At 44.0% G+C, this 27,426-nt stretch overlaps 2 long non-coding RNA genes across 2 annotated transcripts; one reads left to right on the forward strand and one right to left on the reverse strand.

Moving 5' to 3' along the window:
• Window positions 1-6,049: 6,049 nt before the first annotated feature.
• Window positions 6,050-20,842, reverse strand: LOC132209888 (uncharacterized). The gene is made up of 3 exons (XR_009446029.1): window positions 20,512-20,842; window positions 19,339-19,413; window positions 6,050-6,475 (listed from the first exon to the last, which is right to left on the reverse strand). It is a non-coding gene; the product is annotated as an uncharacterized LOC132209888 (long non-coding RNA).
• Window positions 13,036-26,300, forward strand: LOC132209887 (uncharacterized). The gene is made up of 5 exons (XR_009446028.1): window positions 13,036-13,095; window positions 13,951-14,082; window positions 20,522-20,628; window positions 21,449-21,610; window positions 25,142-26,300. It is a non-coding gene; the product is annotated as an uncharacterized LOC132209887 (long non-coding RNA).
• The last annotated feature ends 1,126 nt before the right edge of the window (window positions 26,301-27,426 follow it).

A 27,426-nucleotide genomic window follows, 5' to 3' on the forward strand; every position in this document is an offset into this window, starting at 1 on the left:
ATTCCATAACTTCACAGCCTGACACCATTGGGAATGTTCTCCATTTTTCGTACATTCTCCCTCCTGGTCTCCCTGTGACCATGTCATGTTTGTGTCTTGTTTATCTTGCACTGAATGGAAGGAACCCATCTCTCCCATTCACACCTGTATTTACTCCCATTCTACATCTGTTTTTCTTTCACCACAACTAAACGTCCATTTGTCTTTTGCACTGTACAACACGCCCTCTGTTTTCTGTCACTCCTCCTCCACCTCTGTCAAGGTATTTTCCAATCCTTTTCAGTTCTGAAGAAGGCTCACGCTGGACTTGAAACCTTAACTCTGTTTCTCTGTCTCCACAGATGCGTCCAGAACTGCTGAGTTTCTCCAGAAATGAATCGGCACAAAATAAATTTTCAACAAAACAAAGAACTGTGGACGCTGGAAATCTGAAACAAAGACAAAAGTTGCTGATGAAACTGAGAGCTTTGAAGAAGTGTCACCGGATCCGACAGATGAACTTTGCTGTGACTCCACAGATGCTGCTAGACCTGCTTAGTTTCTTCGGCAATTTCTATTTTCAAATAAATTCCAACAGTGTGTGTCAAAGCTGCACAAACGCCCTGTCCAACATGGAGCACCATACACTGGGAAGTGAATGGCACAGCGAGGTGCACTCATTCATTGGTTCAGGCTGGCATCACTGGCACTACAGAGCACTTAATCATGGTCAGGCAGAGAAACAGGGAGAAGCACATTCACTTTAAAAACAGAAGATTTCACTGGGGGAAGGGAAAAGATTCAGATGAAGATGTTAAATGTGTCTTGAGGAATGTGAAAAATTGGTAGCCTGAAATCATGGAGAGACTCTCAGAAGAAAAAGAACAATAAAGTAGAAGTGTTACCATATCAGAACCCAGAGTAGGTCACTGAGTACAGGAGCGATGGAGACTGGGCCTGAACTGGGGACAGGCAGTACAATGACATTGCACATATTGCAGCTCAAAACTGGGCATTCATGTGGTGATGTAAACCACAGCAGCAGCAGAAGCAGAATTGTGTTCAACCACAATCTGTAACTTTTTGTCCCAGAGAATCCCTCAGTCTATGATTACCATCAAGCTGAGCAATGGTTCAGTGACGAGTGTAGGCAAACACGCCGGGGTCAGAACCATCTGAACCAAAAACTGATGCCAGCCCATTATAAATGCCAGATTTGGCTGGTTGCATTACAAACAGCAGAGCCAACACATTACAGACAGGGCAAAGTGATTGCAACAGCAACAGACCAGAAGTCCGGCCATAACCAGTCATAAATGGTGATTGACAGTTAAACAACTCCCTGGAGGAGAGGGCTCCACAAATATCCCCATCCGAAACAATGGAACAGCCCTCCACATCAGGACAAAAGTCAAGGATGTAGTATCTGCGCCATCCTCAGCCAGAAGTATTGAGTGGATGACTTAGCTCACCCTCATCATGACCCCCTACAAAATCACAGATACCAGTCTTCAACCAATTCAATTCACTCCACATGATACCAAGAAAAAGATGATAAACTAAAGATACGAAGAAGATAACTGGCCCGGTCGCCATTCCTGCAATGGGACTGAAGGCTTGTGCTGCACAACAAGCCGTGCCCCTGGGGAAGCTGTTTCATTCCAGCCCCAACTCTGACACCTACCTGGCAATGTGGAAAATCACTCAGCTATGCCCAGTCCCCTAAGAGGAGAATAGTTACAATCTGACCAACTGCCACACCCTCAGTCTCATCAGGGTGGTCGAATTGTTGGAAGTTGTTTTTGACAGAGCTGTCAGGCAGCACAGAAATAACCTGCTCAGTGTGGTTTCTGATGGGTCCCCATGTGGAGATGGTGCTGTTGTGGATATATCAATAGATTACTAATCCAGACCAGGCTAATGCTTTGGCAGCCAAGGAATGTTAAGGACAATTAACAAAATACCAAAACGTCAAATCTGATGTCAGTAAAAGTGGGCCTTGAAACCAATATCAATTGTAAAAACCAATGTGCTTCAACAATGTACGTTCAGGATGCAAATCTACTGTGCTTTCCTGGTATGCCCTAAAAGTGACTCCAGACCCGTGTTGAACTCTTCAATGGTCTCTGAGACAGGACAGGCTGCATCATTACCTGCCAATTTTTATACTCAATGCCCAGGCCGATGAAGGTAGGCATGCCATATGCCTTGTTGACTACCTTTTCCAACTGCGTAGCCACTTTCAGTGATCTGTGTACCTGGACACCCAGATCCCACTGCCTATGAGTGTTCTTCAGGGTTCTGCCATTTACTGGATATTTTCCATCTGGATTAGACCTTCCAAAATGCATTACCTCACATGTTTCCAGATTGAACTCCATCTGCCATCTCTCTGCCCAAGTCACCAACCTATCGATATTCAGCTTTGTCCTTTGACGGTCGTCATTGCTGTCCGCAATTCCAACAACGTTTGTGTCATCAGCAAACTTACTAATCAGACCAGTTACATTCTCCTCCAAATTATTTATATATATGACAGATAGCAAAGGTCCTAACACTGATTCCTGAGGAACGCCACAGTTTTGATCTCAATATGACCCAAACTATCTGCACACCCTTCCCCAGACTCATCATCCACCACGTCCTTCTCCATGGTAAATACTGACACAAAGTGCTCATTTAATACCTCGCCATACTCCTCTGGCTCCACATGTAAATTCCCTTCCCTGTCCTTGAGTGGGCCATCCCTCTGCCTGGCTGCCCTCTTGCTCTTTGTATGTATATATGGGATTTTCCTTAATGTTGTTGGACAATGACCCCTTTATAGCCGCCCTGACTCCACGTTTAAATTTCTTTCATCTTTCCTTATATTCCACCCTCGCTTCGTATATTCCCAGCCTCCTGGCCTTAATAAATGCTTCCTTTTTCTGTTTAATTAGGCTCACAATATCTCCCATTATCCAAGGTTCCCTAAACTTGCCGTACATTCCCTCATCCTCATAGTAATGTACTTGTCCTGAGTTCCCAGCAACTTACACTTGAAAGACTCCCACATACCAGATGTGAATTTGCCCTCAAACATTTGTCCCAATCTACATTCTTCAGTTCCTGCCTAATATTGTTATAATTAGCCTTTCCCAATTTAACACCTTCACTCGATAACTACAACTATCAATGTCCATCAGGACCCTTAAACTTACTGAATTGTGATCACAGTCTTTGAGCTATTCCCTTATTGAGACATCGACCACCTGGGCAGGTTCCTTCCCCAATACTAGGTCCAGTACAGCCCCTTTCCAAGATGGACTGTCTACATCGTGTTTCAAAAAGCCCTCCTGGATGCTCTTTACAATCTCTGCCCCATCTGAGCCCCAAGCACTAAGTGAGTCCCAGTCAATGTATGGGAAGTTAAAATTACCCACAACAATAACCTTGTACTTTTACATCTTGCCAAAGTCTGGCTACAAACCTGTTCTTCTATCTCCTGCTGACTGTATGGAGGCCTATAGTACACCCAAACATTGTGATTGCACCCTTCCTGTTCCTGAGTTCTACCCATATTGCCTCGCTGTGTGAGCCATCCGAGGTGTCCTCCCATGGTACATCTGTGATATTCCCCTTAGCAAGTAGTGCAACTCCCCCACCCATTATCTACCTGCCTCAATCCTGCCTGAAACACCTGTATCCTGGAACGTTGAGCGATCAATCCTGTCCCTCCCTTAACCAAGTCTCTATAATACCAACAACATCATAGTTCTAAGTACTAATCCAAGCTCCAAGTTCTTCTGCCCTACCTGCCCTACACTTCTTGCATTGAAACAGGTGAACTTCAGTCTATGAGATCTGCTTTGCAACCACTCCCAGACTGTTCTTTCTCTGAGTCTTACTGGCCCTATTCTCTAGTTCCATTTCAGTCCATTCACTTTGCATTGATTCCCACACCGCTGCCAAGCTAATTTCAATCCTCCTGAGTGACACCAGCAAACTTTCCAGCCAGAATATACACCCAACATTTTCAAATCCCAAAACATCAACTTTCCTGAACCTCTGATACTGCCTGGCCTGTAGTGGTCATCCAACTCGACACCTTGTTATCTCAGATTGCAGCATCGGCAGTTCCTACTATCTCTGAGGAAGTTCTGGAATGAAACCAGTTCACTTGATGACCATTGTCAGTACTGCCCTCTCCCTGGTGCATACATGGCACACTCTCTCAGTGTTGAAAATGCCTTCCTCTCCTTAGTTTATTTTCCTGGCTGATAAATCATTATATCTCTGTGCGGTCACAATGAACTGAAATTTTAATGTGCCCACACTGAATAGAAACAGTTGACAATGTAATTGCACAATTTTCTGTACCACAGTGACAGTAACAGCAGCACCACTATTGCTGCTGGAGGTGACTGGGGATGTTGGGGATGAGGTGGCCTTGTGGTATTATTTCTAGACTATTAATCCAAGGATCCAGGTAATGGACCACACCCCAATTCAAGTCCTGCCATGGCAGATTGTGGAATTTGACTTCACTGAAATACCTGGAATGATGAAACTATTACGCCATCATTGATCATTGGGAATAAAAAACACCTGGCTCACTAATGGCCTTCAGGGAAGGAATCTGCCATCCTTATCTGGCCTGGCCTGCATGTGACTCCAAACCAACAGCAATGTGGTTGACTCTCAACTGCCATTTGAAATGACCAAACCATCCACTCAGTTATATCAATCACCACAAAGTCTCACAGAAATGACACAACACAGACCTATTTACCAGCAATACACAGCATGTGTATGGTAGAGATGCAAGAAAAAAGCTCATAAACACCTTCTCAAGGGCAACGAGGAAAGGGAAATAAATGCTGGCCCAGCCAGTCACACCCACAAACCATTAATCCATAAAGAAGATGACCACATTCAGGAAAGACAGACTGAGGTGACACAGCTTACTTTAAGCAGGGACTTAGAAGTATATCTACATGGGCATGATATTCAGGAATATGGGAAAAGGCAAAAAAATGTAATTAATTTCACATTTTATTTCCGTCTCACCTGATCATCAACAATCCCTTTGCTTATATTTTTCGCTCGCTGTCTCTTTGTCAATTTATTCAACTCATTCCTTCCCCCTTCAAAACAGACATCCCTGTCACCAGCATAAATCACAATATTTGCCAGCAGATTTCAGTTCTGATGTTTGTTCAGTCGACTTGAAATATTAACTCCGCTTTTATTTCATCAGAGCCTGCCAAGCTGTTTACTTTCCTCAGCAATTTGTTTTATTTTTGTTTCAGATCTCTGACATATTTCTTTGGTTTTACCGTTTCTTTAAACTAAATTTCACGGGATGATGAAATCATTGGCAAAAGAAGCATTTGATGACCTTCATTAATTGCCTTTAGCTGTGACCATTCTACAAGGCAGTTTGAAGCCAAACATATTTTGTGGGTCTGAATTCACACTTAATCCAGCCCGGGTAATAACTTCAGATTTCTTTACCAGAGGAGATCAGTGAAATGAGACAGGTTTTTTGCCAAATTGCTGCTGGTTTTATGGTTGCTATTGGTGAAATTGGCCTTGGTTACAATTTTTATCATTTGAATGAAAGTCCTACCACCAATTGTGGTAAGATTTGAAACAGTATCTATCATGTAATAACCAGTGTCTCTGTATTACCTGCTGAGCGACTTAACTACTCTAATATGGTGTCCCTATCGCTAGTTACTTTGAAAACAAGAACAAGGGTGTGATCAAATTATGTGTAACTTGGAAGAATGGTCAGAAGACAGCTGGAACCATAAAGTCTTAATTTTACCAAGGCATAGACAATGGTTTATCCAGCCACAGCACAGAGGCAGAGGGGGAGAGTGCAGATATTATGGAGCTGGTGTTGGACAAATTTGGTGATGGAGACAATCATAAGACATAAATCAAAAAAGGTCCTCAACGTTGTGAACAAGCCTTGTTTTCAGATGCTTGTGAAGGATGAGTCTGAAATGCATGGACAATAAAGCGAGGTTTTAATTGAAACTGAAGGTAATTGTTTCCATCTTTTCCAAATACAGGTCACAGAAACGGCAACAAAGTTGTATATGCCTTGCGGAAGTAGTGACTGGACAGAGATAGAAAGGCTTACCAGGAACACCAACAACAGCGAGAAAGGGATAGTAACCAGCCTGAATAATCATCAGTACAGCTTCTATTCGAAGTGGTAACGTTGGCCAAGATGCGGTAAGAAAATAAAGACCCGAGGATAAACTCCTGCCCATTGTTGTAACATTCCAGTCTATTGTTCTCAGATTCTGATCCATTGTTGTAACATTCCAGTCTATTGTTGTCAGATTCTGATCCGTTGTTGTCACATTCCAGTCTATTGTTCTCAGATTCTGATCCATTGTTGTCACATTCCAGTCTATTGTTCTCAGATTCTGATCTCTCCACCCCCTCTCTCTGCAGCTGCCGAATCCTGTCAGTGCTGTCGCTGATGCTCCCGCTTATACTATGGGATAAGAGATTGAACAGAGTGCCTTAGTTATAGGAGAGGCAAAGCTTCCTGTGACGCAGTTAGAATCCATAGAGACTGACATCAATCACAGTCACTGAACAAACAGTTCCATTTAACCCCTTTCAATACACCTACAGTGAACCTTCGGTTCACAATTGAAACTGGGCTGGATTGGATGTTAACATCGTTGGCTATTTGTCATATATTCCATCACCAATTACTCTAAAGTTGTATGTGGTGAGGGACAATGATGGATGTTTTCATTCTGCAGGTTAAGAGGCTCAGCCTTGTTGTCCACATGCAATGCTGTAACCACCTGCATCAATACACTACCCACCCCCCCCAAAAAAAGACAAGCTAAATGTCATTACTGTGTTGATTGCTCCTACACAAAAAAATATGCTGACCAAAATTGGGTTGGCCTTGCAGAGAAAGTGTGGATTTCTCACTGCTGTAATAAAACAACATTGTATGTTGAAGATACAAAGTTCTTCATTGCAGTTTATGAACTTTAAAGCAGTAACATTTACATTTCTTGATTCAACTGACCAAAACTAAAATCAAATGTGGTGTATACAAGGATGTTGTTCATTAAAGCCCATGGGACTAAAGAGCCTGGGACAGAATGAATGTGACATTGGTTCGGAGACAGAGAGGAATGGGGGCAATGTCTGTAGAGACTGGAGAGGAGCGCAGTGATATCCCAATGTCACCAGTATTTAGCAAGCACTTATTCTAACAGATGGAATGAAATGTAATGCAGAGCAAGGAAACAGGTTATATTTGGGAGATGGAATACCAAACAACAATATGAACACACCATGATAATTTAAAATGTAATAGGAAATTATATTTTATGTAAACACTGTTTAATCATGGGGTATGCAGAATGATAAAATTGTTCATATACGCACAGGGTATTCAGAAATAAAAGCAGACAAAGATTTCAAAATAACAAGGTTTAGAGCTGGATGAACACAACAGGCCAAGCAGCATCTTCGGAGCACGGGATTTCAAAATGTTAGGTGTATAGGGACTTTACAGGATAATAATAGTAGGGATATAGTTCACCCCCTGCTGCTGCAGAGATGATGGGCTGAGTGACCTCCATCTTTGCTGTAATTATTCTGAGATTTGTATGAAAATGTTTCAGAGAAGGGCACAGATTGTGCCGTCATGAGTAATCTATTTCTGTTGTCTCATGAAGTGCAGCTGCCTTGGAAATTTATCTTCAATCAAAATCGATTTCCTGAAATTCCTGCATTGAGGAAGATATTCGCAAAATGTTTTTAATAAAGAAGCAGACGCTGGTGTAATACACGTGTAACCAGCCCAATGGCTCTCACAGAATCAGGAATGGACGATATTGTCCAAATATAACCAAGTTCAACATCTGGACCTATCAAGAAAAGCAAAATTCTGGAGATTAACGAAACCTGAAATAGAAGTTAGTGGAGAAATGCAAAATATGAGGCAACATCCAGAGACAGATTTAAAGTTAACAGATCTGGTCTGTTATGAATCTGTTCTGAAAAAGTCATGTTGCAGATGCTGCTAGACATGATCATTTTTATTCCAGCATTTCTTTTCTTTCTTTTGGACTGTCACAATTTGTCTGATCTGAATCAGTACAGTGAAGCTGCCATTTGAGTTGACCTTCAAGTATTTGTGAATGGTCATTAAAGGAGACATTGCAAAGTTTCTTTAATAAAGATCCCAAGTATCGATGGCATGTTACATTGAGATAAACTGCCATGAAAAGTTTGAACTCAGTGGCACTGATATCGCACGATCAGTCCTCTTATTGAAAATGATGTGGGTCCTTACCTCAATGTCATACCATGCTCCTGATGTCGCTGGGGTTACACTCATCCAGCAAAGTCTTACCTTTCTGAGACTTTGGGCTCAACTTTGAAAACAGAAAATATCTTGATATTTTTAATAGGATGCACTCAACCATGGGTTTTAGCAGGCTTTCGCAATGGCTGAGTTTATTTGTCATCACCAATAGCTCTGGAGAAAGTAACAGCGAGCTACCTTCCTGAAACACTTCCAATCCAAATGCTGCAGACATGCACACAGAGCTGTTTGTTAGGGATTCCAGGATTTTTTTTCAATACATTATAGTCAAGGAACAGCAATTTAGTGCCTATCCAGGATGACAAGTGACTTGAATGACTACTTTCAGAGATTGATTTCCCCATTGTCCAGTCGAGGACATTACCAGTGCAGGAGTGTCTCCAATTTGCATTGATCACATTTTTGTTCAGGGTCCATAATGCCACAATGAGTGAAGTAACATGGGTGGCATGGGAAGTTACTCTGATCTCACTTCAAATGATGTTGGGACATGAGCTAAAACACTAAAGAGTGAAAGTACAGAACACCGTGCTCATTGTTCTCACAATATTCCAAAGCTTTTTTTCGGTACGGACTTCCGATTCTGTCAGCAGATGTTTGTCCTATTTGTGATGAGGCTAGTTGGTGTCTGGATTGCACTGCTTAGGAGGGTGGTTGAGGCAGGGAACATCCCAAACTTTAAAAGCATTTGGATCAGCACCTTTTGGTGTAGTCTCAATGGGCCTTTTCTCAATTGTATGGTTCTGTGTGGGAGCAGCCATGAAAGGTCTGATGTATTCTGAAGTACTGGCCAATGGCACTTGTTTGTCTGTTCCATCAACTCTGTTCAGAAAGTTTTTCAAAACAGCATCACTCAGACAGTATCAGCACTTACTCAGCCGAGGACAGCCCAGCTATCTCTGAAGACATGCAGGATTTTTCAAATGGTCAGTGCAAGGTTATTCCAGCTATTTATCACCATTATTTTAACGAAACCAATAAAATGGATACAGCTTTCCCTTCATTAGAATAAAATATTTTATCTGTTATGGCGTCATTCCTCAAAAGAAGAACAGACTCCTTCTTCCCATGCACACACTTTGAGAATGTATTTGTTTTCCTGCCGGTTCTTAATCCCCACTCCCCTCCAGTGCTGTTTCCATGATTTGGTTCCATGTTCATGCCACACAAATATGCATTTCCAAAGAGAATGTTTCTGTTTGAGCCAAGATCGTGAATGCTCACAAACTAACAGATCATATTCCTCAGCACCGTTTCACAGTCCTCAGTTCTTGCAGCAGTCTATGTCGTTATTCCAAATTATGTGGCATCATTCAGTTTTAACTGATGAATGGCTAACAAGAACAGTTCTTCAGTGTTGCCGGGCAGGAATTATCTCCAACAGGAGGCAATCCAAAAGCACCACCTTGATATTCAATGATATAATCAACTTCTAGTGACAAATATCCAGTGTGTAACTATTCATCAGAAATTCAGCAAATCATAGAGTCAGAAAGTTGTGAAGAATGGAAACAGAGGCTTCAGTTCACTTCATCCATACCAATTACATATACCCAGTAAATCTTGTCCCATTTGCTAGCTTTTGACCCATATCCTTCTAAACCTTTCCAAGTCACATACCCATCTTTTCAAATGTTGTAATTGTACCAAACTCCATTACTTCCCCTTGCAGCTCATTCCACACACTCACCTCCCTCTCTGTGTGAAAAAGTTACCCCTGAGGTTCCTTCTGAATCTTTTCCAGCTCACCTTAAACTCGCACCCTCCAATTTTGGACTCCCCCACCCCGCTGAAAACACCTTGTCTAGATACCCTATCTATTCCCCTCCTGACTTTATAAATCTCAGTAAGGTCACCCCTCAGCTTCCGAATCTCCAGGCAAAAGCTATTCGGTTTCTCCCTGCAGCTCAAACCTTCCAAACCGGGCAAATTCTTATGAATCTTTTCTGAACCTTTTCAATTTTTACAACATCCTTCCGATAGCAGGGAGACGAGAATTGCATGCAATATTCCAAAAGTGGCCTAACCACTTACAGTCGCAACACGACCTCCCAACAACTACACGCAATGCACTGACCAATAAAGGCAAGTTGTACCAAATGCAACAGGAGTAGACTCCCAACTTTAAGGGCATTTAAATGGTCATTGGATAAACATATGGATGATAATGGAATAGTGTAGTTTAGATGGACTTCAGATTGTTCACATTTCGGCACAAAATCGAGGGCCGAAGGGCCGGCACTGCACTGTAATATTCTGTTATATGTTAAATGCTTTCTTTACTATCCTATCTATCTCTGAATCCACTTTCAAGGAACCAAGCGCCTGCACACCAGGACTCATTGCTCAGCAATACTCCCCAGGGCCTTACCATTTAGAGTACAAGTTCTGACCTAAGTTGATTTCCAAAACGCAACATGTCAGATTTATTCAAATTAAATCTACCTACCATTCCTTGGTCCATTGTCCCATCTGATCAAGATCCCATTGTACGCTGAAGTAACCTTTTTCAGTGTCCACTACATTTCCAATTTGGTGAACTTCCAGCTGGAAGTTTTCAAGGTCAATTGATGCCGGTCTAGCTACACTAAAATCCCAAATGAATTAAAAAGAAAGTTTGATTTTCCAGAAAAAATATTGATCTATAGAGCTAATTGCTAAAATGTTGTGGGACATATTTGCAAAATGCAGTTCATGCATAATGTGAAGGAAAAAGATAAATCACAGCTCAGGTCACAGATAATTAAAGATAATGCAGCATTTTTGAAGCAGCTGGAGGAGCACTCAAAATGCCATGCCGAGTGGGTGTCGACTTCAAGATAAGTGTGATTAATGTAGTTTTGTTTTTTTGATTGGAATAGACATGTTGAGCTGAAGGTCCTGTTTTTATGCTGAATGGATCTCTGACCTTAATTTTTGAAAACAGAAAAAGCAGTCTCACAATTTCCATAATATGTCAGCTTTTGTGCTCCTGAGATGCTGTTTGGCCAGCTGTGTTCACCCAGCTTCACACTTTCTTATCGTGGATTCTCCAGCATCTGCAGTTCCCATTATCTCTGATCACAATTTCCATATGTTGCGAGCATCAAGTGATGAGGATTGCAATCTCCAAGACCACACAGCATCCTGGCTTGAGTCTATATCATTGTCCATTCATTGACACTTCTTCAAAATCCTGAACATCTGCATGAAACATATGTTAGTGTCCCGGGGTTTCACCATCATATTCTGAACGGAAATTAGACAGAGGCAATAAATGCTGGTCTTGCCAACAAAAGTGATCTCACCAGAACAAATAAAAGTAATCTGTACTATTAAAGACATATATTCAGCCCAATCTGTTTATTAAAGCGGTTTTATTGAGATTTTAACTTTGTTCTATGTCTCTGATCTTTCTGAAAATCCATGAGGCTTTCTTGAGTATTTTCAGAGTGTCGTTTCAAAATCGTATTTGGAAGTTATACCCATCATTCTGAAAGGGAGAGCCTTCGTGGCCAGCTGCCCCTAACCCTCGCCCCTCACCTCGATCCCAGGCCGCACATCTGCTAATGTGGTAGACTGCATCCGATGTTCCCATTGTGGCTCCGCTACATCGGAGAAACCAAGCGGAGGCTTGGGGACAACTTTGCAGATCACCCATGCTCGGTTCGCACTAAACACCTCCCCCTTCCATTCTGCAAATGACATGTCCATCCTGGGCCTCCTGCAGTGCCACAACGATGCCACCTGAAGGTTGCAGGAACAGCAACTCATATTCCGCTTGGGAACCCTGCAGCCCAATGGTATCAATGTGGATTTCACAAGCTTCAAAATCTCCCCTCCCCCACTGCACCCCAAAACCAGCCCAGCTCGTCCCCGCCTCCCTAACCTGTTCTTCCTCTCACCTGCCCCCTCCTTCTACCTCAAGCCACACCTCCATCTCATACCAACAAACCTCATCCCGACCCCTTGACCAGTTCGTCCTTCCCGGACTGACCGATCCCCTACCTACCTCCCCAACTACACTCACCTTTACTGGCTCCATCCCTGCCTCTTTGACCTGCCTGCCTCCTCTCCACCTATCTTCTCCTCCGCAGCAGTAGCTACGCACTGATGATGGCTTCTCGACTGGAGACGAAACGTTTGTAATTCATTTGCCAAACTCGGGGAACAAACCAACAGCCAACTATCTTCTCCTCTATCCATCTTCGGTCCGCCTCCCCCTCTCTCCCTATTTATTCCAGAACCCTTTCCCCATCCCCCTTTTCTGAAGGATGGTCTAGGCCCGAAACACCAGCTTTTGTGCCCCTGAGATGCTGCTTGTCCTGCTGTGTCCATCCAGCTCCACAGCTTGTTATCTCACACTCTCCAGCTTCCGCAGTTCCCATTGTCTCCCCCTGGTTGATGGAAGAATAACCCCGCCCACCCGCTGCGCGAATGACGTGAACAAAAACAAAGCCCCGCGGGTCCGGCAGCTTCTGTGACGGAGTAAACACAGTTGACGTTTCGGGTCTGGTGATCCTTGCTCAGAACAGAGTTTACGTTTCCGGTCTGGTAACCCCTACTTAGAACTGGGCCCTGCCCTTGTCCTCTGATTGGTTGGAGGAGAAGCATTTCCGCTGCCTTTTCTGTCCAGCCTCTTGCTTGCTATTGGTCGTTCGATATCAAACCGGCGTATTCAGCTATGGTGCATGCGCACAGCTCATTGTGACTGTGAGCATGCGTACTGAGAGGGATATCCGGAATGAAATGGTTCTCCATGAGAGCCACAAGCGGTGAGGACAGGTTAAAGGGGAGGGCAGCTTCGGTGCTGTATTCCAGCAAGAGGGCTGCGTGATTGCTCAGTTTAGGTCTCAGGTCCCAAACAGGGGTCTTCCGGTGCCGCTTTTAGTTTGCAGAGAGCCTCAGGCTTCCTCCCTGAAACAGGCCTAGACTGTCCTGTGAGAGGGAAGGTCCTGTCAGCTTTTACCCTGTCAAGCCACTTCAGAATGTGATTACAGCAATGAGAGGTGTTCTCAGTAAAGCAGAACTCCAATGTGCACTCACTGGTTAGAGGTCTTTCCACTGTGTCCTGTGTCAGCACCCTCACTGAGTTTTTAAATAATGTTTGGCTTGAATCTGAGAGTTGAACGGTGACGTCTGGACTGTGAGCAGCTGTTGTGCTCCAAAAAATACAAAATCAATTATTGGTTTCTGAGGCCAGGCCTGGAAGTTAATTGCAGGTTGTTTCTTATTTGAAAACTGTGTAGACGCTTTTGGCCATTAATAAGGTCCGCATCTGAGAACTGGTGCCAGCAAGTCTGGGAGACAATGTGGTCAAACAGAAGGACTTCAAAACTGGGCCAAATGCACATCTTTGATGCTGAGCTGGCTGCTGGTGTGATAGAGCCTCAGAGAAAGACCACATAGTGGAGGGAGAGAGCTGAACAGGGTCGGGCTGTGTGGTTTGGATATTGGGGTTATTCTTTGCCCATCACCCCACCACAAAATCCAGCCAGTTGTTTCTCTCATTGTCCCTCTTCCCCCACTTTACCCACTTCTGTACCTCCAGCCCCTATCCCACCCCTTGCTTCCCCCAGTATCAGCAAACTTCCAAAGATATTTCTGACATACTCTGTTACTTTTCTCAGAACATTCAACAACTTGAAAACTGGATTGAAAATGAGAGACAGAGCAGCCACTGCAGAAGCTTCCAAAATCACTCTGCACTTTCTTGAACTGCTGCAATCCACGTGGTGATGTAGCTCCCATGTTGCAAATTGGTAAGGAGTTGTAGGATTTTCATCCAGTGGTGATAAGGTTGTGCTGTTTTTTGTGTCTGTTGTTGTCATTTTGTTCTTATATTCCACCTTCAACAGAATAGAAACATAGAAAATAGGAACAGGCGCAGGCCATTGTAGCTTTCGATCCTTCTCCGCTAGTCACTTTGATCATGGCTGATCATTCTACTGAGCCTCTTCCCACTTTAGAGCCAGATCTTTTGATCCCTTCAGCCACGACAACTATACATGTTATCGTCTTCTTGGAAACATCCAGTGTTCGGCCTTAACTGCTTTCTGTGGCAGCAAATTTCACAGGGTCACCAGTCTCTGTATTTTTTTAAAATTTCCTCATTTTAATCCTTAACAGCGTAGCCCATGCCCCTAAGCTCCGACTCCCTGGTCATTGACAACATCCTTCCTGTATTTACCTAGAATTTTATTGGTTTCTGTGAAATCTTTCCTCGTTCTTCTAAACTCCAGTGAATTTCATCCTAACCAATCCATCCTATTCTTATATGTAAGTCTTGCCATCCCAGGAATCAGTCTGATCAACTGTTGTGAACAGCCTCTGTAGCCAGAAGTTCCTTCATCAGATAAAAATTCCAAATTTACACATACCATCCCAGGTGTGGTCTCACTAAGATCCTGTAGAATTTCAGTAAGACATCCCTGCTCCTGTACTCAAACGCTCTAACTCTGCAGGTCAAAATACCATTTGCCTTCTTCACCCCCTGCTACACCTGCATGCTTACTGTCAGTGACTTGTGTTTTCCTAGTTTTGTAATCCAACTGGATAATCTCGAACTGAGACGCATTTCTCATTTAAATAACTAATTGATTGTATGAATACCTGGGATCCACCACTGACCACCGTACAACACTGGTTACTGACTGGCACACAAGAAATGACTGTTTATTCTGACTGTTTCTGTGTGCGAAACAGTTCTGTATCCCTGTGAATACTCAATCTCCCATGCTTTAAATTTACGTGCTTATCTCTTCTGTGGGACCTTTTGAACACTTTCACAAAGCCCACGTAAGCTATGTCCACTGCCTTTTCAACTCTAAATGTTGCACTCTTGAAACATTCCAGCAGATTTGTCCAGCATGATTTCCCTTTCATAAATCCATACTGACTTTAATTCTGTCACTGTTTTCCAGTGTTAAGTTTAAGGTTTATAGTTCTCAGGCTTCTCCCACATCCCTTCTAAACCAAAGGATTAGTATCAGCCACTCTCCAGTCATCTGGCACCCACCAAATATTTACAGCTGATAAAAATTCCTGCAATTTCCTCCCTTACTTCCCACAATGTCCTGGAATACACTCGATCAGGTCCTGATGATTTATCCACCTTTGTATTTTCGAAGACATTTAGCACTTTGTCTCCTGTAATGTGAACTATTTTCAAAATATCAAAAATTATTTGAGTTCTCTAGCCTCCTTCGTTACAACTTGTCCATGCCGACCAGGCTTCCCAAACTGAACGAGTCCCACTTGCTTGAGTTGAGTCCATATCCCTCTCAATCTTTCCTGTTCATGCAGCTGTCCAAATGTCTTTTAAATATTGGAAGTGTACCTGCATCTGCCACTTCCTTTGGCAGTTCATTCCACATAGAAACAACCCTCTGTTTGAAACAGCTCCTCATGGCTGCCCTTCAAATCTTTCTCCTCTTCCGTTAAAAATTACGCTGTTGTTTAGATTCCCCGATCCAAGGGAGAAGACCCTTGCTGTTCACATTATACCCCTCACGATTTTATAAACCTCTCAAGTCAATGCTCAACCTCCTATTTCCCAGTGAAGCCCCAGTCTCTCCTCATAACTCATATCCTCCAGTACGGGTAACCTATAGACTGTAAGTGTAGCATTAAGCCACCAGGAGTAGAAAGTTAATCCAGCCACGAGAAGCATCACCTAACCTCCATATCTTTGGCCCTTCGTCAAATAGTCTGGCAATAAGCACTGTCCAGATTCAGGCATGAACAGGGAACATTTCAGCTTGCTTTCTGCAGCCCCCGAGTCTTGAAATTCCCCTCCCAAATGAAAAGGGATCTTCCATTCACCTTATCTGTACTCTTCATGATTTTATATACATATAAATCACCCCTCCATTCTTAGACTGCAGTGGAAAAATGCCTCAACCGATCAAGCCTCTCCTTGTGATTCTCAACCTCCATTCCTGGCAACTTCCTGCTAAGTCTTTGCTGAATCCTCCCCAGGTTGATGATATCCTTCGAAGAACAGGAGATCTGAAGTGGACACATTACTCCAGAAGAGGCCTCACTGATGTTCTGCACAATTTCAACATAACGTCCCACCTCCGATACTCTAAAGGCCTGAGCAGTGAAGGCAAGTAGGCTAAACTCCGACCTAACCACCCTTTCTACATGTGACGCCACCCTCACAGAATTAAGGGCCTGAACCTTGAGGTCTCTCTTTTCGACAACACTAACCCCAAGGCCCTACATTTAATTGTACAAATACTGATCTTGTTTGTTTTACCAAAATGAAATACCTCGCCTTTATCCAAATTAAACACCACCTGCCATTCCTCAGCCTCTTAACCCTATAAATCAAGATCTCTTTGTAATCTTGGACATCCTCACATCCTTCTTAAATCTGCCCCCTCTCACTTTAAATCTGTACACTCTTTTCCATTCCCCATCCCTGGGAAAAAGACGCCGTGCATTCTTCCTGTCTAAGCCCCTCATGATTTTATCCACCTCAGTAAGGTCACCGCTCGTTCTCTTACATTCCAAGGAATAAAGCCCAATTCTGGACAACCTCTCCTCAGAACTCAGGCCTACTATTCCTAGCAACATCCTTGTAACTCTTCTTTGCACGTTTTCCAGTTTAACTGTGCCTTTCCTGTAACAGGGTGACCAAAACTGTACACCACACTGCAGGTGTGGCCTCACCAATGACTTGTATATCTTTAACATAACGTCCCAACTCTTAAATGCAATGCATCAACCGAAGAAGGCCAGCATGCTAAATGCTTTCTTCACCACCCTGTCTACCTGTGATGCTGCTTTCCACCAACTATGCGCTTGTGCTTCTTGGTCTCTCTGCTCCGCAATATTCCTCAGAACCTTACCATTCACTGTATAACTCCTACCTTGGCTGAACTTTCCAAAGGCCAACACCTCACGCTTAGCTGTATTGAATTTAATTTGGCAATCCTCAGCCCACTTCCCCATCTGATCACAATCCCCCTGTAATTTTTGATACCTCAGCGATACCTCTTAAGTTTGCAGATGATACAAAATTACTAATCGTGCCATATACATTCACATCCAGATTATTTATGTAAGGGACAAATAACAAAGGTCCCAGTATCGGCCCCCGTGGCACACCATTAGCCACAGGCCTCCAGTCCGAGAACCAACATTCAGCCATCACGCTATGCTTCCTACCGTCGACCCAATTTCGAATCCCATAAGCTAGCTGTCCTGGATCCCACACAACCGAACCTTCATGACCAGGCTGCTGTATGGGACCTTGTTAAAGGCCTTACTAAAGTCCATATAGACAGCATTCGCTGCCCTAATCTCATCAATTCTCTTGCTTACCTCCTCAAAAAACTTGAATAGATTGTCAGACGTGATTCCTGTGCACAAAATCATGCTGACAATCCCTCATCGTATCTTGAATATCCCAGCTTTGGTTGATCGACTCCCTAAATATCATCTTCAATACCTTGTCTACCACTGGTTCACTGGCCTGTAGTTCCCTGGCTGGTCTTTGCTACCTTTCTTAACCAATGGGACAACATTAGCCAACCTCCAGTCTTCTGGAATTTCAGTAGTGAGAAAAGATGAAGGGAAAAATCTCTGCAAGGGCCTCTGCAGTTTCTTCCCCTGCCTCCCACAGTGTCCAAAGATGGACTTCATCAGGTCCAGTGGAATTAACAACCTTAATGTGCTTTAAGGTTGCAAACGCCACCTTGATGGTCCGAAACATCCCCACTTGCTTCCCTTGTTTCCTTAGCAGCCATGATTCTCTGCTTAGTGAACACTGAGGAGAAATACTCATTAAAAATCTCCCCCATCTCCGTGAGCTGTTTTCAAACCAAAATATTTCGACCCCTGACTTGTCCCCCCTCCATTTCTTTCTCAACAGTAAAACTTGATGCAATATATTCCTTTCAAATCTCTCTCCTCTCCAGATGCTCAACACAGAGTTGATCTCTTTCATCTTTATGGAGCCCTGCTTGCTCTCTCGGTGCTCTCTTGCTCTTAGTGCACTTGCAGAAACTCTTGGAATTATTCTTAAGCTTATCAACCAAGGCAGTTTCATGTTGCCTTTTTGCCATCCTGATCTCCTGTTTAAGAATGCCCCTAACACTGTTTACACTTTCAAGAGATTTATTTGAGCCGAGTTTTTATTTATATCTACTAATTTATTTTTTTTTATTCTTGACTAAAACCTGAGTATCTTTTTTCACCCATTGTTCTCTAATCGTACCAGCCTTACCTTTCACTCTTACGGGGACATAATGACTCTGAATTGTCACATTTTTGAAAGCCCCCCCACACTTATCAGACATCCTTATCCCTGCCGTCTACTCATGTCAACGTTTGAAAGTTATCAAAACAGAAGCTGCTGGAAAAGCTTAGCAGGTCTGGCAGCATCTGTGAAGGACAAATCAGAGTTAATGTTGTGGGTCTGTTAATCCTTCCTCAGAAGTGTTGAAAGTTCTTTTCTTACAGCATTAAAATTTGCCTTACTCCAGTTAAAGCTTTTTCTTTTTCTGGAAGGCATATCCTGTTCCATAATTGTTTTAAAACTGACAGTAATTCTGTCACAAGACTCAAAGTTTCCCTGTACTGTCACTTCAGTCACTTGCTACGCCTTATTTTTTTTTTCCATAGGAGCATCGATTTATTGATAAAGAAAAAATTCTTGAACACATTTCAGAAAATACTCCCCATCTAAACCTTTAACACTATGGCAGTCCCATTAAATGTTTGGAAACTGAAAATCACCGATTATGACCTTGTTATTCTTACACATATCTGAGATCCCTCTGCATATTTGTTCCTCAGTTTCCCTCTGACTATTAGGAAGCCTATGGTACAATCCCATCAAATGATTGTTCCTTTCTTATTTCTTATTTCTTATTTCTAATTTCAGCATATGTTTTCATGGGATGATTTTTCAGAAACATCTCTTCTCGTGATAGCAGCAATGTTTTCCTTATTTTAAAAAAATTCCTGCAATATTCGCTCCAAACCATTCAAATTCATGTACTTACCTGAATGTTTTTCAAACATCGTAACCACCCACATCCTTCACTTCCTCTGGCAGTTCATTCCACACACTGAGCACTCTATATAAAACAAAAAGATGCCCATCATGTCTTTTTTAAAATCTTTCTCCTCTCATTTTAAAAATATGCCCCTGGTTTTGAAATCCCCCACCTGAGGGATAAAACCTTCGCTATTCCTTATCTGTGTCTCTCATTATTTTATTAACCTACATAAGGTCATCCCTCAACCTCTTACCTTCCCGTGAAAGAAGTTCCCACCAATCCAGCGTATTTTTATAACTCAACGCCTCCATTCCCGGCAATATCCTGGTAAGTGTTTTTCCAAACCCACTCCAGTTTCACAATATTCTTCCCAGAACAGGACAACCAGAGCAGCACACAGTTCTCCAGAAGAGAACTCTCCATCATCACTTCCCAGCTCCTGTACTCAGGCCTGAGCAATGAAGATAAGTGTGCTAAATGCCTTCCACATACCGTGTCTACCTGTGATGCAAATTTCAAATAATTATGTGCCTGAAACCCTCGGTTTTTTCTGATCTGCAACACTACCCAGAGCCCAACCATTAATTGTGTCAGTCCTGCCTTTTGAAGTATTGCGTTGTGGTAAAACAAACATTTATTCAAACAAAATTCAATCTGCCATTCCTCAGCCCATTGCCCCAATTGATCAAGATCTCTCTGAAATCCAGAAAGCTACGAGGCCATCTCCCTTACTTTGACAACAAATAATAATCAGTGAAATGATGTTCTCCTTCATTTGTACAAGGAAGGGGTCAGACCAAATCTCGAATACCATATGCAGGTTTTGGTCTTCTGTTGTTTTATTCAAAGTGGCTCAGAGGAGGTTTACAAGATTGAAACCTGGAATCAGTGGGTTGTCTGAGGAAGATGGATTGGGCAGGAAAGAGGGAAAAGGGTTTGTCAGGAGCTGCTGATTAAAACAGGAAGCTGACGTGAGCCAGGATATAGGGTGTATTGTATTTTATAAGGTGAATTTATTCAAACTTGTGCCGCATGCATGCGGAAGAGGTCTATAAGCCTAGCTCGGAGACACTCTTCCATTTCCAGCTACTCGGAAACGGCATATTAAGGCATTTTCACGTCAGAATGGTTGCATGTAACATTGATATAAAATAAATTTCAATGTCAGTTACTTACTACAAAACAGGATGCTGTTCAGTTTCTGTCAACGTTCTGAGTCCTCGAATTTCAACAGGACTGCCACTTCCATACTATCTTCAGAGCTTCTCTACCCCACCGTCAGCTCACAGCTGGGTGAGTAATACTTACATGACTATCAGAAGCTATACAGATAGTTTCAGAGCCCTAAGTAACTGTTGATGTTTCGCTGTTATGGACCTGCAGTTAAACTGTCTGAGAGATGTTAATGTGAAATCATCTCATTCATTTACATACTTCTATAAATTAAAGTCTTTTGTCTTCATTTGATTCCTACGCAGAGGCTTTAATTTATAGAAGTAAACTCTTATCTACCGACACATCGGTATGCAGACACTGCCCTGAAACTTCCTGCCCAGCTAGGAATTCAGTGTAATGCTTTTGTAACTCCTTATCTTCTCACACATCGGTATGCAGACACTGTCTTAAACTTCCTGACTAAATTAAAACTAGAATCAAACTGTTTCAAATAGGGTTCGGTGGGGAAATTTTGTAAAGGTGTGAAACCTCTGAAGCATGTAACTTCTGTCACTGGCAAAGGGGCCAGGGCACTGATTTGGTTCTAGCCAGACAAACTGGCCACTTGAAATCTCAATCTGTCCCAGTCAACAACTCGAAATTGCCTCCTGCCATTAGCAGCCACTTTACTAGCAATCGATACTGTATCCTGGTCTTTTATGTTGTTGATGTAATAATTGTCTGGTATCCTGATTTTGTCTGTTGTAGTAATCGTTTTCTGTATCATGTCATTGTAAGTTGTGAAATCGTTTTATGTATCATGTCTTTTGTAAGTATAAAAAGCGGGGACTGTCCGCTGCTCGGGGAAAATTACTTGCGAGACTCCGCACTCTGAGTACAGTAATTCTCCACAGCTTGTGCTTGCTTGGTAATAAAGGGATTTGTGTTTTTTAAACAGGTCAGTGTCTTGTTGTTATTGCAGCAAGTCCGTGAGGGTCTCCAAAAACGAACTTGACATTTGGCGCAAGAGCAGGGTTCCAACATGTACAGCAGTCTCACCTGGAGGGCTGAATAAGTGATCGTTCGAGTGTCAGTGGAGTCAGACAGATGGGCCCGCAAGGTACGATTCACCTTGGTCTCTCTTACTAACCTGCCATCTGTGCGACCCCCTCATCCCTGCGTGTCTCTGTACTGACGGAACCCGGGATAACTCACGGCCTTGAACACTGCTAAATCCTGATGCCTGGAGGTTCGAGTCCCCTGGTGGCCGGGGTTGGAGTCCCCAGGTCAGATAACGGGTAATTTTATAAATCCAGGAGGATAGATTTCACCCGGTGACCGGGGGGGTGAAATCCTGTGTCGGGCAATAGGGAAAAGGTAGGGCGTTTCTTGTAAGACCTAGGTACAGTGTAGTTACCGTGTCTGTCTGTTTCAACCACCCTGCGTTCGACCGGTTGTTAAGAGGGGAAATCCCCCACGCGAAGGTCAGGACCCTGAAGTGGGTGTTGAGACTAAGTGCACTGCGGTAGTATACAGGGATAGTAAAAAGTGAAAGCGCTAATAAAAAAAAGCAAAGGAAAAAATGGGACAAACACTGGATAAATGAGGTGTTGGCACTCCTTTACATCGATTATGCTGGGATAATCCCGAAAATGAAGTACAGTACAGACGCCTGTCAGCATGCTTAAACAAAAGATTGGGAAATGAGAATTGGCCACTGGGGAGAACGCGGGATATCGATCTATGCACTAAAGCAGGAGAGGCACTGGAAAGGGTTAATGTCATTCTAGAGAAAGAGAGCTGAGGAGCTGACTGAAAAATCAAAACTGGCCAGTTGGGTGGATAATGCACGTAGCAGAGGGATCAGTGCCTGTGATAACGAGGGGAAACCAAAAACTTGGGAAGTTTTAAAACTGCAGTGTGAGGATCATGAGACGATGAAAGGGAAAGAGTTAACCAAGAAAGACAGGAGAGAGAACAACGAGACAAGGAATGGGGGCTAGAGCGGCAGGCCGCATTGACAGAAAACAAAAAAAAATCGAAGGTACCTCCTAACGTATCTGGCATGCCGATGTTCCAAATTAATGACATGGATGAGCAAGACCGAGGAGGACTGGGGAAGGCATCCCTGTGCCTCATCGGGACTGCTTCCCCCTCCAGAACCCTACCCGTCCTTGGCCAGTCTACATCTGCAGGCAGCCCAACACGGCCATCAGTCCCAGCAACCGCCACCGTACGCTGCCCAAACTAAACCTCCCATAGAATCTCCAAGCGCTTCAGTAGGCAGCCCACATGAATCCCCTGGCAAGCCCACGGCTTGTACAGACCCTACCTCCTGTCATACCAGATCTAAAACAAAACAGGGAAACAGGAAACAGGGCGCAGGCCAGACGGTCAGTGAGCAAAAGGAGGGACGACAGGATCCTTTTAAAACCCATGAGAAGCCCAGGAAGACATAAGTCCTGGGTGCAGCCTCCTTGACCCTCTAACGACTGTTTACTGTTTCCTGGGGATTCCACAAGTAGCGAAGAATATGATCGTCCCAACTCACATGCAGAGGATAGTGAATGTGAGGACAGAGTTTGGAAGAGATCCTCGAATAGCCCTCGCCTAAAGAAAGACCCCTGTCAGAAAATAAACCCGGCAATTCCCTAATCTCAGACTCTCACCCGAGCCCAGAACAAGGGGGTCAAAATGCAATGTAAATCGATGCGCCTTGGAAGCCACAAAAGATGTGTTTAATTATGTCAAGGGCTCCTGATCGAGCCTGTGCTGCATCTATGCTGCGCTCTCCAGCCCGAGGGGTCAGTCCCAGGAACTTGACCTCCCTCAACCCTATCTGTGCCGCCTTCGGGTTTACCTTCAACTCGCTGTTGCGCAGGAAATGTAGCAACTCCCTCAGTAGGGGGCCATGTTCCTCACTCTTGTCTGTGAACAACAGGATGTCATCCACGTACTGTACAAGCCTGTGTGGCTCACTGAAATCTTTTAAACAGTCTGCCATACACTGGTGGAGAATGCTGGGGCTATAATGGAAACCCTGTGGCAGACAGCTCCACGTCTACTGTTGTCCTGTAAAAGTAAATGCAAATTTGCACTGGTCCTGCCGAACCGGGATAGACCAGAAACCATTCGAGATATCCAGCACTGTGAAATTCCACCCCACCCCGTCGCTTTAAGGCAGGAGAGCGCCTTTCCATCAATGGCACACGCCACTGTTTTGAAATTCACGCCCATTTCTCCAGGTAATGGATACCTCTTGAAACTTGCAGTTTCTCCCATAGCTGTGGCTCCGCTGGGTCCGAGGGCCCACCTGCAACATTAATTCTTTTTTTCCCAAGAATTTCTGATTTTTGTGTCTGGTAAATTTTTGGGGTTTTTTTTAGCATGTATAAATCCAACTCTAGCTTGAAAATTTTTGAACGAACTTTAGTTTCCTTCCCCTCCTGCCACTCTCTAAGTTCAGGACACCATTGTAATGTTAGTGCCCACACTGCCTCCCTGGTTCAGTTTGGTAAATGGGATATGGTGACACTGTGCAAATGAGACATGACACGGGGCAGAGATTCCTCCTGTGTGCTCACCCTGTTTCCCTTCCTCCTGACTGATAGCAATCGTCATGCGGAGTGGGTATTGAAACTGCCCTACCCCGTGTGGTACTACATCACTTACACACGCACAGACATCATACCGAAACTGACAGGTTTACAATAGCCCTTTAAACTTGAATTATAACGACCAGTTGCCTCCTACTCCACTCATCTGGACACTGTATCTCAGGGATTACCCCCTTGTTCCCAGGTTCTCCCTGCGATTTGTTCCTTATCTCTTCCTGCTCCAGTATTAACCCAGCCACATTTCTGAGCGAACCCCCACATGACTGCCTGCTGAGGAACCAATTTCTAACCTCTCCCTGCCCGGCCCTTACTGATGCCCCACTCCCTTCTCCGGATCCGGTGTGGATTTTTAACGTCCTCAGGTACACCCACCCAGGATTCCCTGTCTGTTGAAAACCTCCAGGCATTCCTCCTCCCTAAACAATTTCACACTTAAATCTAAACAATTGGCTATTCTCAAATGCGCTGCCCATGTCTCTGTTGATTCAATAGTTACTTGGGGCAGCGCTTGCGCTGCTCTGGCTGCTAAACAGGCTGCTGTAGACCAAATTTTTATTATACCCTCTATGAACAAGCAGGCGGTAAATCGCACGCCTTCAGACAAGACGGGCATGCCAGATATGGTCACTGTTCGGCACTTACAGGGGGACGCCCCTGCTTCTGAAAAGAATATTTGGAAGACGCATGGATGTTTGCATTCTGCGTCCTCAGGCCTTTGGGTTACACCAATCAGCCAAGTGTGCGTACCTGATACTTTATTACCTATGCTTGTTGACTGTGTGCTTCTGACACCCACATTGACAAGGAGGGAATGAGTGGTATTATGCTACGTACCTGGTGGCAACCCTGAATGACTGAGGCAGCCCAGTCTCGTATAGCATCTTGTCCCACATGCCAGCAAAACAATGTGGGTCAGGGGGTGAGACGCTCACCAGGAAAAGCACCCTTGCCAGGTGGGCCGTTTGAATGCATTCAGCTAGATTTTATTGAACTGCCACGCGTAAACTGTTACGAATACTGTCTTGTCATCGTAGATGTATTCAGTAGGTGGATAGAGGCTTTCCCAAAGACAAACAACAAAGCCTCAACACTAGTAAAACTGTTATTAACTGAAATAGTACCAAGGTTTGGAGTACCGCGACAAATTAGTTCGGAAGACGGCTCTCACATTGTGGGGAAAATTAATAAGGAACTGTGTGGTACATTACACATCCAACAACGATTCCACTGTGCCTACCACCCTTGGGCAGCAGGGATAGTAGAGAGAGCTAATGCAACACTTAAAACCAAACTAACCAAGTTGACATCCGAAACCGGCCTTAATTGGTTAAAGGTTTTGCCACGAGCCTTGTATCACATGCGAATAACACCCCACTCTACTACTGGGCTCTCAGCAGCGGAAATAGTCTATGACTGACCCAGCAGAACAACATAGGATGCCAATACCAGCCCACCCAGCAAAACAGACCTAAATGTGATGGGAGAAGAAATGCGAAGACACTTCTGACAACTAACATCATCTTGAAGGTTTCTCCATTTGCCGGTGAAGTGCGCCTTCGGACCACCTCCGCGGACACCGGAACAAGGCCTCGAGATTCAGGATCGATCATCATGGCCGCAGATTGGAGATTTTGTACTTGTCCGGGACTGGGGTCGCCCCAAGGTGGAAAGGACCGTACCAAGTGTTTCTTCAGACTCCGACAGCTCTTAAAGTTAAAGGACAGAATCGCTGGATCCACTTAAGTGACTCTAAATGATGGATTTCCTCATCAGCATGCAGTTAACCATTGGACTCAGTATTAGTCTGACCATGCATGGCCAGCAGGACAATTTTGTTTTATAAAACACACATACAGCTGAACGGGAATCGGACAGCATGTTACCCGTTGGCATGATCTGTAGAAGCATTATTTGTGGCAACATCTGCCTGGAACCCTAGTCAGCTTTATGAAATAGAGTATTCCGGTAAGCCTTGCTGAAGGGAGAGGGGATCTTGGACACAGGTGTGCAGGGTACATGTGTGAAACTGGCAGTTAGTGGTCTCTCTGGTTGTGTGGACACTCGACCTGGGCATGGGAAGGAAGGGGCTAGCTGTACAAATCCCAACAGCTATCTGTTTTGCTTTAATGGAACTGGAACTTGTTGCGTGCCTGCTCTCGTTACTCATCACCCCCAAAATACTTCCTGGCCCCATCGGTGCATAGAGAAATTGCACCACTATAGGAGAATTGTTGAATTGCCCCTGCTTAGAATCTAAGCCCATATCTGTGACCCCGGGCATACAGTAGAGTTGTGGGGATTGCAATGGCACTGATGTAGAAACAGACTATGGGTCATTTCCATTTAACTCCGCAAGTTTCCATCCACGTAAGGATCAGTCCTCCTGGCACAGCTATCAAGAAATACGTGAGTCTGTTTGCCTTCTTAACGAGACCTTCACTGCTACCACTCCAACTCTGCCAGTGCTGTTTGCTGTTGGGACCATTGAGCCCCTCACTGTCCCTTGTCCCCAACAAGTACAAATTCAATGGTGAATTGTCACACGATTCCTGAGCTGGGAGTTTTGCGCTGCATGGCAGAATCCAGTTGTGTTGGGCTCTTCCTTAGGATATGGTTTCCTGGGAACTGTCCGCTTGGGATGCTCTCCTGGGGTGGTGGCCACAAAGGAAAATTCGAAATTACCTTGTATGTTGACTCACCGCCCTGGGAAACAGCACAATGACGGCATTGGAGGCAGTCAACCAAGAATTAGCCGAACTTTGGCTCTATGATCAGCAAACCCAATATGCAGTGGACTATCAGCTGGCTCAGCAAGGAGGTGTATGCACTATTATTGGGGACAAGTGCATTACCCACGTCACCAACGAGCCCTATAACATTACCCAGGCTATCCAAGCCATACAGGGGCAGTTGGAACAGTACAGTGAGGGAGCCCGGCCTGGACAGGGTTTGTTGGGATGGCTTCTGGGTGGTTCTTGGGGTTCATATTTGCTGCATGGGTCAGTTGTTCTAGTGGTTGACATAGCTGCCTTCTGTACATTTATGGCATGCATGAGCCCTTGCTGCAGATTTGTGTTTGACAGGTTAGCAGCTCTCCTCTCGGCCCTGTTATAAGTTATCATGAAATGATAGAAGGAGGGAATGAGCTGTTAATGTGATAACATCTCATTGATTTCTATACTTCTATAAATTAAAGTCTTTGTATAGGAATCAAATGCAGATAAGAGACTTTAATCTATAGAAGTAAACTCTTATCTACCGAAACATAGGTATGCATGCACTGCCCTGAAGCTTCCTGCCCAGCTAGGAATTCAGTGTA

Source organism: Stegostoma tigrinum, chromosome 8, assembly GCF_030684315.1.
Source record: "Stegostoma tigrinum isolate sSteTig4 chromosome 8, sSteTig4.hap1, whole genome shotgun sequence".
NCBI classification, from domain to species: domain Eukaryota; kingdom Metazoa; phylum Chordata; class Chondrichthyes; order Orectolobiformes; family Stegostomatidae; genus Stegostoma; species Stegostoma tigrinum.